Source organism: Mustelus asterias, chromosome 20 (genome assembly GCF_964213995.1).
Source record: "Mustelus asterias chromosome 20, sMusAst1.hap1.1, whole genome shotgun sequence".
Classification (NCBI taxonomy): Eukaryota; Metazoa; Chordata; class Chondrichthyes; order Carcharhiniformes; family Triakidae; genus Mustelus; species Mustelus asterias.
In genome coordinates this window covers 1293313-1307547 of record NC_135820.1, presented here as the reverse complement: position 1 = coordinate 1307547, position 14235 = coordinate 1293313, and the positions used below count along the sequence as shown (strand labels likewise).

Sequence of the window (14235 nt, the reverse complement as noted above, 5' to 3'; positions counted from 1 at the left end):
ACACTGTCCCCATGTTACACTCCCAGGACAGGGGAGAGCAGCAGTTGTTCTGCGGATTTCAGGGGACGCTAACAGTCTGAATATCAGTAAAGTAAAAAAGAACAGATCGTGTGGGATCTTGCTGTGCAGTGTTTTGCGCATCACAACACTGGCTACACGTGAGGCAGAGCACTGCAGCGATTGCTAAAGGCTCCGGGGCGTGTGCCCAGAGTTGGTGCCAGAGTAATTCATCCTCTCTTTCTTAATTGCGGGGGGGGAGGAGGGGGTGTGTGGCTTGTTCCCTGGAGGAGGGCAGTGGTACATCTCCCCAGAACAGCCTCAAACACCACACACTTTCTTAAAGGAGGCTGTCAGGTGGCAAAGTGGTTAGCACTGCTGCCTCACAGCACCAGGGACCCGGGTTCAATTCCGGCCTTGGATCACTGTCTGTGTGGAGTCTGCACGTTCTCCCCGTGTCTGCGTGGGTTTCCTCCGGGTGCTCCAGTTTCCTCCCACAGTCTGAAAGACGTGCTGGTTAGGGTGCACTGGCCATGCTAAATTCTCCCTCAGTGTACCCGGACAGGCGCCGGAGTGTGGCAACTAGGGGATTTTCACCGTAACTTCATTGCAGCGTTAATGTAAGCCTTACTCGTGACTAATAAATAAACTAACTTTTTAACGTTAACATTTGCCCCGGCTGCTAACTGCCAGCGAAGGCTGAATGTGTTCATGTACAAGGTTTAACCCTCCCACACGGTGCTGTGGAATCCCCCTCCCCAAATCCAGGAACTCGCAACGGATGTGAAACTGAGCCCTCGCGAACTGGAGACTTCCTCAAAAGAAACTTCAAGAGTAAACACATTGTTTCGAAAGGAAGTTGGGAAATGCAGTCCGGGTGGGACTTGCCTGAGCTCCGCAACTATATTGGGAGCTCTTCCAGGAACCTCACAGACTGTACACCCGGCAGAGGGCGCGCTGCGGGGGCGGAGGCGCTCATTCTTGTTCCATCCCAACTCAATCACAACAGGACATTGCCTGCACCCAGATTCTGGGGAACAAAATCCAGGCTGACACTCACAGAATGGCGGGACAAGCTAGAGGGGCTGAATGGCCTCCTCCTGTTCCTGTGTAACAGGCTCGAGGGGACTGAATGGGGCCTCCTCCTGTTCCTGTGTAACAGGCTCGAGGGGAGCTGAATGGGGCCTCCTCCTGTTCCTGTGTAACAGGCTCGAGGGGAGCTGAATGGGGCCTCCTCCTGTTCCTGTGTAACAGGCTCGAGGGGAGCTGAATGGGGCCTCCTCCTGTTCCTGTGTAACAGCTGGAGAGGGGCTGAATGGCCTCCTCCTGTTCCTGTGTAACAGGCTCGAGGGGGACTGAATGGGGCCTCCTCCTGTTCCTGTGTAACAGGCTCGAGGGGGGCTGAATGGGGCCTCCTCCTGTTCCTGTGTAACAGGCTCGAGGGGCTGAATGGTCTCCAACAGCTACATTCACTCCTCTCCACTGTTCTTCTGACAGGCTCTGGGTAGAAATGGGTTGAGATGAAATGAGATTTCACAACGAGGGAACTCCTTTGTCTGAATTTATTTATTGTGAGCTGTTCCCGTAAGGAGTCAGAGCTGGCCCAGAGGGAGTGTGAGTGATCTGCAAGCTCATACACACCCAGATAAAAAGATGTACATCTCATCCAATCATCACACACACCCCTGGTTCCCTTCCTAATCCTTCCCTGACACAACCCAGTATAAACAGCAAGGAGATCAGCTCTTGGTTCAGTGACAGTCACACAGACACACACACTCTCTCCCTCGCACACACACTCTCCCTCACACACACTCACTCTCACACACACACTCACACACACACTCTCTCCCTCACACACACACTCTCACACACACACTCTCACACACACACACTCTCTCCCTCACACACACTCACTCTCACACACACACTCACTCTCACACACACACTCACTCTCACTCACACACACTCTCTCCCACACACACACACTCTCTCCCTCACACACACACTCTCCCTCACACACTCACTCTCACACACACACTCACTCTCACACACACACTCTCACACACACTCACTCTCTCACTCTCTCCCTCACACACACTCTCTCCCTCACACACACTCTCTCCCTCACACACACACACTCTCTCCCTCACACACACACACTCTCTCCCTCACACACACTCTCTCCCTCACACACACTCTCTCCCTCAGACACACTCTCTCCCTCACACACTCACTCTCACACACACACTCACTCTCACACACACTCACTCTCTCCCTCACACACACTCACTCTCACACACACACTCTCTCCCTCACACACACTCTCTCCCTCACACACACTCTCTCCCTCACACACACTCACTTTCACACACTATTCTCCCTCACACACACTATTCTCCCTCACACACACTCTCTCCCTCACACACACTCTCTCCCTCACACACACTCTCTCCCTCACACACTCACTCTCACACACACACTCACTCTCACACACACTCACTCTCTCCCTCACACACACTCACTCTCACACACACACACTCTCTCCCTCACACACACTCTCTCCCTCACACACACTCTCTCCCTCACACACACTCACTTTCACACACTATTCTCCCTCACACACACTATTCTCCCTCACACACACTCTCTCCATCACACACACTCTCTCATACACACTCTCTCTCCCTCACACACACTCGCTCCCACACACACACACTCTCTCTCACACACACTCTCACACACACACTCTCTCCCTCACACACACTCTCTCCCTCACACACACTCTCTCCCTCACACACACTCTCTCCCTCACACACACTCTCTCCCTCACACACACTCTCTCCCTCACACACACACACTCTCTCCCTCACACACTCTCCCACACACACTCTCTCTCTCTCACACACACTCTCACACTCACACTCTCTCTCTCTCACACACACTCTCACACTCACACTTACACTCACACTCACAATCACACACACCACACACCACACACACATCACACCTCCACTTCGCAAGGTAGTGGCTTCAACCCTCACTCCAGAGATTTGAGACAAAGAAAAATAATTCAATGTCCACACATCACTACTGAGGGAGCGCTGCACTGTCAGAGGGTCAGTACTGAGGGAGCGCTGCACTGTCAGAGGGTCAGTACTGAGGGAGCGCCGCACTGTCAGAGGGTCAGTACTGAGGGAGTGCCGCACTGTCAGAGGGTCAGTACTGAGGGAGTGCCGCACTGTCAGAGGGTCAGTACTGAGGGAGTGCCGCACTGTCAGAGGGTCAGTACTGAGGGAGTGCCGCACTGTCAGAGGGTCAGTACTGAGGGAGTGCCGCACTGTCAGAGGGTCAGTACTGAGGGAGTGCCGCACTGTCAGCGGGTCAGTACTGAGGGAGTGCCGCACTGTCAGCGGGTCAGTACTGAGGGAGTGCCGCACTGTCAGAGGGTCAGTACTGAGGGAGTGCCGCACTGTCAGAGGGTCAGTACTGAGGGAGTGCCGCACTGTCAGAGGGTCAGTACTGAGGGAGTGCCGCACTGTCAGAGGGTCAGTGCTGAGGGAGTGCCGCACTGTCAGAGGGTCAGTACTGAGGGAGTGCCGCACTGTCAGAGGGTCAGTACTGAGGGAGTGCCGCACTGTCAGAGGGTCAGTACTGAGGGAGTGCCGCACTGTCAGAGGGTCAGTACTGAGGGAGTGCCGCACTGTCAGAGGGTCAGTACTGAGGGAGTGCCGCACTGTCAGAGGGTCAGTACTGACGGAGTGCTGCACTGTCAGAGGGTCAGTACTGACGGAGTGCTGCACTGTCAGAGGGTCAGTACTGAGGGAGTGCCGCACTGTCAGAGGATCAGTATTGAGGGAATGCCGCACTGTCAGAGGGTCAGTGCTGAGGGAGTGCCGCACTGTCAGAGGGTCAGTACTAAGGGTGTGCCGCACTGTCAGAGGGTCAGTACTGAGGGAGTGCCGCACTGTCAGAGGGTCAGTGCTGAGGAAGTGCCGCACTGTCAGAGGGTCAGTGCTGAGGGAGTGCCGCACTGTCAGAGGGTCAGTACTGAGGGAGTGCCGCACTGTCAGAAGGTCAGTACTGAGGGAGTGCTGCACTGTCAGAGGGTCAGTACTGAGGGAGTGCCGCACTGTCAGAGGGTCAGTACTGAGGGAGTGCCGCACTGTCAGAGGGTCAGTACTGAGGGAGTGCCGCACTGTCAGAGGGTCAGTGCTGAGGAAGTGCCGCACTGTCAGAGGGTCAGTGCTGAGGGAGTGCCGCACTGTCAGAGGGTCAGTACTGAGGGAGTGCCGCACTGTCAGAAGGTCAGTACTGAGGGAGTGCCGCACTGTCAGAGGGTCACTGCTGAGGGAGTGCCGCACTGTCATAGGGTCAGTGCTGAGGGAGTGCCGCACTGTCAGAGGGTCAGTGCTGAGGGAGTGCCGCACTGTCATAGGGTCAGTGCTGAGGGAGTGCCGCACTGTCATAGGGTCAGTGCTGAGGGAGTGCCGCACTGTCAGAGGGTCAGTACTGAGGGAGTGCTGCACTGTCAGAGGGTCAGTACTGAGGGAGTGCCGCACTGTCAGAGGGTCAGTACTGAGGGACTGCCGCACTGTCAGAGGGTCAGTACTGAGGGAGTGTCGCACTGTCAGAGGGTCAGTACTGAGGGAGTGCCGCACTGTCAGAGGGTCAGTACTGAGGGAGTGCCGCACTGTCAGAGGGTCAGTACTGAGGAACTGCCGCACTGTCAGAGGGTGAGTACTGAGGGAGTGCAGCACTGTCAGAGGGTCAGTACTGAGGGAGTGCCGCACTGTCAGAGGGTCAGTACTGAGGGAGTGCTGCACTGTCAGAGGGTCAGTGCTGAGGGAGTGCCGCACTGTCAGAGGGTCAGTGCTGAGGGAGTGCCGCACTGTCAGAGGGTCAGTGCTGAGGGAGTGCCGCACTGTCAGAGGGTCAGTGCTGAGGGAGTGTCGCACTGTCAGAGGGTCAGTGCTGAGGGAGTGCCGCACTGTCAGAGGGTCAGTGCTGAGGGAGTGCCGCACTGTCAGAGGGTCAGTGCTGAGGGAGTGCCGCACTATCAGAGGGTCAGTGCTGAGGGAGTGCCGCACTGTCAGAGGGTCAGTACTGAGGGAGTGCCACACTGTCAGAGGGTCAGTACTGAGGGAGTGCCGCACTGTCAGAGGGTCAGTACTGAGGGAGTGCCGCACTGTCAGAGGGTCAGTGCTGAGGGAGTGCCGCACTGTCAGAGGGTCAGTACTGAGGGAGTGCTGCACTGTCAGGGGGTCAGTACTGAGGGAGTGCTGCACTGTCAGAGGGTCAGTACTGAGGGAGTGCTGCACTGTCAGAGGGTCAGTACTGAGGGAGTGCCGCACTGTCAGAGGGTCAGTGCTGAGGGAGTGCCGCACGGTCATAGGGTCAGTGCTGAGGGAGTGTCGCACTGTCAGAGGGTCAGTACTGAGGGAGTGCCGCACTGTCAGAGGGTCAGTACTGAGGGAGTGCTGCACTGTCAGAGGGTCAGTACTGAGGGAGTGCCGCACTGTCAGAGGGTCAGTACTGAGGGACTGCCGCACTGTCAGAGGGTAAGTGCTGAGGGAGTGCCGCACTGTCATAGGGTCAGTGCTGAGGGAGTGCCGCACTGTCAGAGGGTCAGTACTGAGGGAGTGCTGCACTGTCAGAGGGTCAGTACTGAGGGAGTGCCGCACTGTCAGAGGGTCAGTACTGAGGGACTGCCGCACTGTCAGAGGGTCAGTACTGAGGGAGTGTCGCACTGTCAGAGGGTCAGTACTGAGGGAGTGCCGCACTGTCAGAGGGTCAGTACTGAGGGAGTGCCGCACTGTCAGAGGGTCAGTACTGAGGAACTGCCGCACTGTCAGAGGGTGAGTACTGAGGGAGTGCCGCACTGTCAGAGGGTCAGTACTGAGGGAGTGCCGCACTGTCAGAGGGTCAGTACTGAGGGAGTGCTGCACTGTCAGAGGGTCAGTGCTGAGGGAGTGCCGCACTGTCAGAGGGTCAGTGCTGAGGGAGTGCCGCACTGTCAGAGGGTCAGTGCTGAGGGAGTGCCGCACTGTCAGAGGGTCAGTGCTGAGGGAGTGTCGCACTGTCAGAGGGTCAGTGCTGAGGGAGTGCCGCACTGTCAGAGGGTCAGTGCTGAGGGAGTGCCGCACTGTCAGAGGGTCAGTGCTGAGGGAGTGCCGCACTATCAGAGGGTCAGTGCTGAGGGAGTGCCGCACTGTCAGAGGGTCAGTACTGAGGGAGTGCCACACTGTCAGAGGGTCAGTACTGAGGGAGTGCCGCACTGTCAGAGGGTCAGTACTGAGGGAGTGCCGCACTGTCAGAGGGTCAGTGCTGAGGGAGTGCCGCACTGTCAGAGGGTCAGTACTGAGGGAGTGCTGCACTGTCAGAGGGTCAGTACTGAGGGAGTGCCGCACTGTCAGAGGGTCAGTGCTGAGGGAGTGCCGCACTCTCAGAGGGTCAGTACTGAGGGAGTGCTGCACTGTCAGGGGGTCAGTACTGAGGGAGTGCTGCACTGTCAGAGGGTCAGTACTGAGGGAGTGCTGCACTGTCAGAGGGTCAGTACTGAGGGAGTGCCGCACTGTCAGAGGGTCAGTACTGAGGGAGTGCCGCACTGTCAGAGGGTCAGTACTGAGGGAGTGCCGCACTGTCAGAGGGTCAGTACTGAGGGAGTGCTGCACTGTCAGAGGGTCAGTGCTGAGGGAGTGCTGCACTGTCAGAGGGTCAGTGCTGAGGGAGTGCTAATTTTTGACATCACGACTGTGACCTCACTTCGGAACAAGCCCCTCATTGGCTGGGAAAGGCTTTGGGAAATCCTGAGGGAGTGACAGGCGCTAGTGAAATGCGAGACTGCTTGTCCCTCACTGTTGTGAGATTCACTCTCCACTCCATAGCGCCTCCTTGGAAATTCTCAATCCTCACCCTCAGTGACAGTACTGACCCTCCGACCTCGCCGGGCCCCTCCGTCGGCCTGTCCCCTGCTTCCCTCTCCCTCCATCCCCCCCATTCCTCCAACCAGTGACCTGCCCATTTTGCTCTCCCCCTTGCGTCTCCCACCACTCCATTCCCCGCTACCCCCACCCTCCCCCCGATTCCCCCCAGTGACTCCCCCTCCGATACCCCACAGCCCCCCTCAAATCCTCCACCCCCGACTCCCCGCGGTGACTCCCCTACTCTCCTCCCCACACTCCCCCCAATTCACCCTACCCTGACTGCCCCCCACTCCTCCCCCCACGCCCCCGACTTTCTCTCCCAGCCATTCCATATTTTTCATGTGAAAAGGTCAGTGGGGGCGGGGGGGCGGCGGGGGGAACGGGATGGATAGGGTGACCTAATCAACTAGGGGAGGCATCACGCTATCGACTGTTGCTGAAAATAAAATATCAGACCCGTTAAGAACAAGAGTGGACCATTCGGCCCATCGGGCCTGCTCTGCCACTCAATACTATCATGGCTGAAGTTGGGCTTCAACTCCATATTCCCGTCCATTCCCCATTATTCCCAGAGAGACCAAAGGTCTGTCCATCCCAGTCTTAAATGTGTTTGACCTTGTGAGCACCCACAATCCTCTGGGGTAGAGAATTCCAAAGATTCCCAACTTTTCGAGTGAAGACCTTTCTCCCCATCCCAGTCCAAAATGGCCGCCCCCTTATCTGAGATTCTGTCCCCACGTGGTTTACATTCCCCGACTGGGGGAGACAGTTCCTCAGCGTAAAGCCCCTTCAGATTCGGCTATGTTTCAACCAGATCCCCTCTCATTATTCAAAACTCCAGAGAATATCAACCCCCAATTTACACAGCCTCACATCACAGAACCATCCCTCATCCCAGGGTTCAATCTGGTGACCCCCTCGCTGCACCCCCTCCAAAGCAAGTATCTCCTTCCTCAAATATAGAGAACAAAAACAGCACGCACTGTTCCAGATGGGATCTCACCAAAACCCTGTATAAATGTAACAGGACTCCTTTATCCCTGTACTTCAGCCCCCTGCGGGAGAGTCGCTGAGGGACAAGGGACAGAGACCCACAGATTTAAAGTGAACGGGTGTTAGGAGGATTGTGCTTGTCCACTGGGGGATGAACACTTTTGGCTATTCGGCCACGGAAGGCTGCCTGTGACTGCCCTCCATGGGGTGGGGGGAAATCACAACTTGATGGGGTGACGCGGTGGCACAGTGGTTAGCACTGCTGCCTCACAGCGCCAGGGACCTGGGTTCGATTCCCGGCTCGGGTCACTGTCTGTGTGGAGTTTGCACCTTCTCCTCGTGTCTGCTTGGGTTTCCTCCGGGTGCTCCGGTTTCCGCCCACAGTCCAAAGATGTGTAGGTTAGATGGATTGGCTATGCTAAATTGCCCCTTAGTGTCCAAAGATGTGCAGGTTAGGTGGATTGGCTATGCTAAATTGCCCCTTAGTGTCCAAAGATGTGCAGGTTAGGTGGATTGGCCATACTAAATTGCCCCTTAGTGTCCAGAGATGGGTAGGTTTGGTGGATTAGTGGGGTAAATATGTGGGGTTACGGGATAGGGCCAGGGAGGGATTGTGGTCAGTGCAGACTCGATGGGCCGAATGGTCTCCTCCTGCACTGTAGGGATTCTATGATTCTATGATTTGCTCAGATGGCAGCTTTGAACTGCACTCTCCTATATCGCCAACCCCTTGCGGCACTGTGCAGTCAATCCAGTGCTAAACCAATCACACAGACCACTGAACAGAAAGCGTGTGCCGGAGAGTGAGAGAGATTAGTGATGCTGTAATCATCCACCAAGTGTGACAGCTTCTGTTCAAAGGGCAACTCCAGAACTAAAATAGCAAACCTCAGAGTGCAGAGTGAGCTTTACTCTGTATCTAACCCCGTGCTGTACCTGTCCTGGGAGTGTTTGATGGGGACAGTGCAGAGTGAGCTTTACTCTGTATCTAACCCCGTGCTGTACCTGTCCTGGGAGTGTTTGATGGGGACAGTGTAGAGGGAGCTTTACTCTGTATCTAACCCCATGCTGTACCTGTCCTGGGAGTGTTTGATGGGGACAGTGCAGAGTGAGCTTTACTCTGTATCTAACCCCGTGCTGTAGCTGTCCTGGGAGTGTTTGATGGGGACAGTGTAGAGAGAGCTTTACTCTGTATCTAGCCCCGTGCTGTACCTGTCCTGGGAGTGTTTGATGGGGACAGTGTAGACGGAGCTTTACTCTGTATCTGTCCCCGTGCTGTACCTGTCCTGGGAGTGTTTGATGGGGACAGTGTAGAGGGAGCTTTACTCTGTATCTAACCCCCTGCTGTACCTGTCCTGGGAGTGTTTGATGGGGGACAGTGTAGAGGGAGCTTTACTCTGTATCTAACCCCGTGCTGTACCTGTCCTGGGAGTGTTTGATGGGGACAGTGTAGAAAGAGCTTTACTCTGTATCTAACCCCGTGCTGTCCCTATCCTGGGAGTGTTTGATGGGGACAGTGTAGAGAGAGCTTTACTCTGTATCTAACCCCGTGCTGTCCCTGTCCTGGGAGTGTTTGATGGGGGACAGTGTCGAGGGAGCTTTACTCTGTATCTAACCCCGTGCTGTACCTGTCCTGGGAGTGTTTGATGGGGACAGTGTAGAAAGAGTTTTACTCTGTATCTAACCCCGTGCTGTCCCTGTCCTGGGAGTGTTTGTTGGGGACAGTGTAGAGGGAGCTTTACTCTGTATTTAACTCCGTGCTATACCTGTCCTGGGAGTGTTTGATAGGGGACAGTGTCGAGGGAGCTTTACTCTGTATCTAACCCCGTGCTGTACCTGTCCTGGGAGTGTTTGATGGGGACAGTGTAGAGGGAGCTTTACTCTGTATCTAACCCCATGCTGTACCTGTCCTGTGAGTGTTTGATGGGGACAGTGTAGAGGGAGCTTTACCCTGTATCTAACCCCGTGCTGTACCTGTCCTGGGAGTGTTTGATGGGGACAGTGCAGAGGGAGCTTTACTCTGTATCTAACCCCGTGCTGTACCTGTCCTGGGAGTGTTGGATAGGGACAGTGTAGAGGAAGCTTTACTCTGTATCTAACCCCGTGCTGTACCTGTCCTGGGAGTGTTTGATGGGGACAGTGCAGAGGGAGCTTTACTCTGTATCTAACCCTGTGCTGTACCTGTCCTGGGAGTGTTTGATGGGGACAGTGTAGAGGGAGCTTTACTCTGTATCTAACCCTGGGCTGTACCTGTCCTGGGATGTGAAATTCTGATGGTGGGGTTGGGAAGATTTACCCTCCCTCCTTATCTCTGACCTTGACTGACGGAGAAAATGAAATGCTTTTCCGCTACTGTTCCAGTTGAATTTGCCTGGGACACAGGCGACAGTGCCTCCCAAGGCTGCTGATGGTGATAATCGAAGAGGAACATTCGGAATGGAATAGCACAATGCTTGGACTGTGCGGTGTCCTTGGGATATCACTGTGACAGGACACACTGCTCCCCAAGAATCCCACCCAAATCAACTGGAGATTCACCAGAAGCATCAACGCTCTGGGAAATCCCTGGAACTGACAGGGCGATTAACAGACCCTTCCTGTCTTTTCTGCGATCTACATACTACAGAATGCACTGCATCTTGCAAATATACAAAGGGACTCCCATCCTTCCATTCACTCTCTCTCTCTCTTTCCCCCACTCTTTGCTTGTCTCCGCACTCATCTGCTCTCTCTCAGCCCCCCTTCACACTCTAACCTCATCCAGCCCTCCCCCTCCCTCTCTCCCTCTGTCCCCATCTGCATCCTTCCTTCATCTCTCCATCTCCTTTGTTCTCTCTCTCCCTCCGATCCACACAATCCTTTAACACAATCCCTCCTTTCTCTCTCCTTCTCTCCAATTCCACACTCCTCTTTGTCCCTATACTATGTATTATCCCTCTCTGTTTCCCCCCCCTCACTGATCCCCTCTCTCAGTTACCCCCATTTTGTCTTGAATGTGTCAGAATAACTATCTACCCAAAGCACCATCACCTCCTCTCTCTCTCTCTCTCTCTGCCATTCCATTTAAAAGGAAGGGCAGGCGATAAAGATGCACAATAGTCCCCTCAACTGAGGCAGGAATTATTTTAAAAATTAAAACACACACACACACACTAGCACCGTTCCAGAGAAAGAAACTTATTACACAGAGAAGAAATCTCCCTAAAAACTGTCTCAAATACAAAACAACCCCTTTGAATGGAATATTAAACACACACACACAGAGAACCCAATTCCATTTTCAATCCCAGCCTCCCTGGACTCTGCAAGGGCAGGCAAGAGGAACTCCTTCCAACTCTCTCCCCCCCCCCCCCCCCCCAACAATAGCCCGAACTTATCCTCAGAATAAAAAAGGACCTTGAAAAAAAAAACACACCTTATTGCAAAACAGAACAAAAAAACTCCTGACAAGAGGATGGTTACAGCACTATACATATATATTAAAATATACAAGCCAGGGTTGAAGTGAAAGTAAAATGAGGCAGAATTTCCGGGAATATTGAGGTTGATTTTTTAAAATACATACAATACAGTTACGGGTTCCTGCCAGAGAACTGGAATGTCATGAACACACATACATCTCTATTATTCCAATCTGGTTACAATCTATCCTTCTTTTCCCACAGAGGTGTCACATTGTTAACACGTATCTATTTTTTTATATACTAATGTATTCCAGTCCGGTTACAATCTATCCTTGTTCAGGAAGGATACACTTTGCAACATTTGGAGCTGATCCCAGCAAGCTGTGAAATTGACATTGTAGTAATGACTGAAATACCATTTCTCCCTCCCTCTCCCTCTCCCTCTCTCTATCTATCCAGTGCCTCTCTTACCTCTCCGGGTGAAGAGCAGGAAGATCATGCTGAAAGCCAGTCGGTTTGCTGCTGAGGCCATCATTTCCCTGTCTCTCTGGGTCTCTCTCTCTCTGTGTGTCTCTGTGTTGACTGAGCTGCTGAAACTGCCCTGGGTACAATGCTTCTGTTCTCTGCACCACCTGCAGCCCACGCCAGCACCTTAATCCTATGCTAATGTATGCAGGAAGGGGGCGGGGCATGGCTCAGGTCCCAGCCAATGGGCAGCCTGGGTTGGCAGGGTAATGAAGTGAGCAGTTTAATGTATGCAGATGAGATGCAAATTAGCTGCCCCTCTGCTCTGATTGGCTGGCAGGCGGTACTACAGATTTGCCTTTGTGTCATTTCAGTGCTGGAGCTTTTAACACAGGATCTCTGTCAGTGTCAGTGTGTGTGTGTGTGTGTCAGTGTCAGTGTGTGTGTGTCAGTGTCAGTGTGTGTGTGTGTGTGTCAGTGTCAGTGTGTGTGTGTCAGTGTCAGTGTGTGTGTGTGTGTGTCAGTGTCAGTGTGTGTGTGTCAGTGTCAGTGTGTGTGTGTCAGTGTCAGTGTGTGTGTCAGTGTCAGTGTCAGTGTGTCTGTCAGTGTCAGTGTGTGTCAGTGTCAGTGTGTCTGTCAGTGTCAGTGTGTGTCAGTGTCAGTGTGTGTGTCAGTGTGTGCGTCTGTGTCAGTGTGTGTGTCTGTGTCAGTGTGTGTGTCAGTGTGTGTGTCTGTGTGTGTCAGTGTCAGTGTGTGTGTCAGTGTGTGTGTGTCTGTGTCAGTGTGTCTGTCAGTGTCAGTATGTGTCTGTCAGTGTCAATGTGTATGTGTCAGTGTGTCTGTCAGTGTGTGTGTCTGTGTCAGTGTGTGTGTCTGTGTGTTGGTCTGTGTCAGTGTGTGTGTCGGTGTGTGTGTCTGTGTCAGTGTGTGTCAGTGTGTGTGTGTGTCAGTGAATGTGTGTCAGTGTGTGTGTGTCTGTGTGTCAGTGAATGTGTGTCAGTGTGTGTGTCTGTGTCTGTCAGTGTCAGTGTGTGTGTGTCAGTGTGTGTGTGTGTATGTGTGTATCACTGTGTGTGTCAGTGTGTGTGTATATGTGTGTGTGTCAGTGTCAGTGTGTGTGTGTCACTATGTGTGTGTGTCAGTGTCCATGTGTGTGTCTGTGTGTGTGTGTGTGTGTCAATGTCAGTGTGTGTGTGTGTCATTGTAAGTGTGTGTGTGTGTGAGTGTCAGTATGTGTGTGTTTCAGTGTCTGTGTGTGTGCGTCAGTGTGTGTGTATATGTGTGTGTGTGTGTGTCAGTGTGTGTGTGTGTATCACTGTGTGTGTGTGTGTCAGTGTGTGTGTGTGTGTTGTGAGTGAGTATGTCAGTGTGTGTGTGTCTGTGTGAGTGTGTTAGTGTGTGTGTCTGTCAGTGTGTGTGTGTCTGTGTGAGTGTGTTAGTGTGTGTGTCTGTCAGTATGTGTCACTGTGTGTGTGTGTCAGTAGTGTGTGTGTGTCAGTGTGTGTGTGTGTGTATCACTGTGTGTGTGTGTGTGTCAGTGTGTGTGTGTGTGTGTGTTGTGAGTGAGTATGTCAGTGTGTGTGTCTGTCAGTGTGTGTGTGTCAGTGTGTGTATCTGTCAGTGTGTGTTTGTCTGTGTGAGTGTGTCAGTAGTGTGAGTGTGTCAGTGTGTGTGTGTGTGTATGTCTGTCAGTATGTGTGTGTGTCAGTGTGTGTCTGTCAGTGTATGTGTGTGTGTGTATGTGTGTGTGTCTGTCAGTATGTGTGAGTATGTCAGTATGTGTGTGTGTGTGAGTATGTCAGTGTCAGTGTGTGAGTGCGTCAGTATGTGTGAGTGTGTCAGTGTGTATGTCTGTCAGTATGTGTGTGTGTCAGTGTCTGTGTGTGTGTGTCTGTCAGTGTCTGTGTGTGTGTGTTTGCATGTGTGTCTGTCAGTATGTGTGTGTCAGTGTGTGTGTGTCAGTGTGTGTGTCAGTGTGTGTGTATGTGTGTGTGTCAGTATGTGTGAGTGTGTCAGTATGTGTGAGTGTATCTGTGTGTATGTGTGTGTGTGTGTGTGTTTGATTTTGATTTATTCTTGACACATGTAATAATATACAGTGAAAAGTATTGTTTCTTGCGAGCTATACAGACAAAACATACCGTTCATAGAGAAGGAAAGGAGAGGGTGCAGAATGTAGTGTTACAGTCATAGCTAGGGTGGAGAGAAAGATCAACTTAATGCAAGGAAGGTCCATTCAAAAGTCTGACAGCAGCAGGGAAGAAGCTGTTCTTGAGTCGGTTGGTACATGACCTCAGACTTTTGTATCTTTTTCTCAAAGGAAGAAGGTGGAAGAGAGAATGTCCAGGGTGCGTGGGGTCCTTAATGCTGGCTGCTTTTCTGAGGCAGCGGGAAGTGTAGACAGAGTCAGTGGATGGGAGGCTGGTTTGCGTGATGGATTGGGCTACATT

The 14235-nt window shown here is 53.1% G+C and overlaps 1 protein-coding gene across 2 annotated transcripts in view; it reads right to left on the bottom strand.

Annotated features, from left to right (window-relative positions):
- Positions 1 to 14235, bottom strand: part of LOC144508369 (CD276 antigen homolog) — a 309505-nt gene that overhangs the window by 54178 nt on the left and 241092 nt on the right. The gene's annotated exons all lie outside the window — the stretch shown is intronic.